Source organism: Silene latifolia, chromosome 10 (genome assembly GCF_048544455.1).
Source record: "Silene latifolia isolate original U9 population chromosome 10, ASM4854445v1, whole genome shotgun sequence".
Classification (NCBI taxonomy): Eukaryota; Viridiplantae; Streptophyta; class Magnoliopsida; order Caryophyllales; family Caryophyllaceae; genus Silene; species Silene latifolia.
In genome coordinates, this window is record NC_133535.1 from 56,067,710 (window position 1) to 56,069,818 (window position 2,109).

Below are 2,109 nucleotides of genomic sequence, written 5' to 3' on the forward strand. Positions count from 1 at the left end.
GACACCACTAGTTACAATAGAAATCTCATTTCAACTCCCGTCCCTTGGGATCCGACCTTTACTTGCCTCTTTACTAATTGTAGAGTTGTTTGTGGAGCTATAAATTGTGTTTTGATTCGACCGTGACCAACGACCACATCTTAATTTGTGAACACTTAGCGGAGTCGCATCAAAAATGGCGCCGTTGCCGGGGACGGTGTTTGTTTGACTTAGATTTCCTTTTTGTTATTAGTTGTGTCTTTCTTCGCCTTGAGGAAGTAACACTCCTCAAGGTTTGTTCTAATTGTTTTTGAGTTGTTTGATATTTTGCATGTCTAGAAGTTTACAAGGTGATTTGTTACCTTTTGACCGTGAAATCGAAAGAACCTTGACGAACAATAGGAGACTTATTAGGAGGAATTTGAGAGGTGTTGGTGAAGTTGTTCAACCCACTAGTGAGTTTGTCAATCCTTTCGCAATAGAAGGAGAAGAAAACCCATTACACAATACCCCACAAAATCCACCTACAATGCCAAAATTCTCGTCACACTCCGTACCCACCGAGGAGAATCTACCAAATGGTACTCCTACACCGCAACATCTCACCGGAAATTTTATTGCCAAGTCCGCCTTCATCCAACTAGTTGAGAGGAGCCAATTTGGGGGGATGCCTAGTGAGGACCCTCATTCTCATATGGAAACCTTTTGCGATTATTGTGATGCTATCTCTCAAACGGGCGTGACTCAAGACCAAATTAGATGGGTCTTATTTCCTTTTTCCTTAATCGGCACCGCAAAGCAATGGTTGAAGGGCCTTGATAAGGCCACCCTTGGAATAGATTCTTGGAAGAAGTTGGCTCTAGCTTTCTACAAAAAATTCTACCCACCGGAAAAGACCAACATGCTAAGAGCTCAAATTACGGGTTTTAAGCAAAGGGATGAAGAGTCTTTGTATGAAGCTTGGGAGCGGTTCAAAGGAATTTGTCGCTCATGTCCTCACCATAGACTTAGCGAATGGTTTTTGGTGCAATAATTTTGGAATGGTTTATATGAAGATTCTAGGAACATTCTCAATATGGGATCAAATGGAATGTTCACCGAAGTTGATGACAATCAAACATGGAACAAGATTGAGGAAATGGCGGTCCATAACTCACATTATAGTAGACCTCGCAAGGCTACTAGAGGAGGAAAGCATGAAGTGGACTCCGTTACTCAATTGGGTGCTCAACTTAGTGCTCACATTGACACAATCAACTTGAAGTTTGAACAAGCTATGGCTAGACTTGAGGAAAACTCAAAATCATCGAAGCATCATGTTAATGCCATGACGACATCCTCATCAATCCCAAGTGGGATATGTGAGAATTGTGGAACTTTGGGACATGACCAAGGTGAATGTAGGGGAACAAATGAACAAGTGAATGCTTTCCAAGCATACAAGAGTGGTACCCCTTATTCCAACTTTTACAATGAAAACACCAAATTCCATCCAAATCTCTCATACAAAAGCCAAAATGTTCAAAACCCTCAAACAACATACACTCCACCACCCATGAGAAACCAAAATCAAAGACCCTTTTACAATCAAAACCAAGGTTACCAAAATCAAAATCCATACAATCACCAAAATGACCAAGGTTTTGATGTCCAAAAAGCGGTCCTCCAAATGCAAAAGAACCAACAAGAATTTTTCACTCAAATGCAAAAAGATAGCCAAGCAAAAGAAACCACCATCAACAACATTCTAGCTCACACCAAGATGTTGGAAACCCAACTGACTCAACTAGCATCTTCAAGCTCACAAAGACAAAAGGGGCAATTACCACCTCAAAGTAATCCCCCTAGACATGAAACGGTTAGTGCCATTCACTTGAGAAGTGGTACAAGGTATGAAGCACCGAAGAAGCAAGTTGAGGATGAAGTTGTGGAAGCTAGTGAAAAGGAAGAAATTGTGCAAAACTCCAAAGATGGAGAATCATCAAAAGAAGAAAGTTCAAAGAAAAATGAAGACAAGGCCAAGGAGAAGGAGCCCATTGTGATTAGACTTCCTTTTCCAAGTCGTCAAGCCAAGCCCAAATTTGATGATCAACTTGGAAAGTTCATGGAAATTGTGAAGAATTTAGAAGT

General features: G+C 40.9%; 1 non-coding gene across 1 annotated transcript; it reads right to left on the bottom strand.

Moving 5' to 3' along the window:
• Window positions 1-880: 880 nt before the first annotated feature.
• LOC141610105 (small nucleolar RNA R71) lies at window positions 881-987 on the bottom strand. The gene has a single exon (XR_012527999.1). It is a non-coding gene; the product is annotated as a small nucleolar RNA R71 (small nucleolar RNA).
• Between the last annotated feature and the right edge of the window lie 1,122 nt (window positions 988-2,109).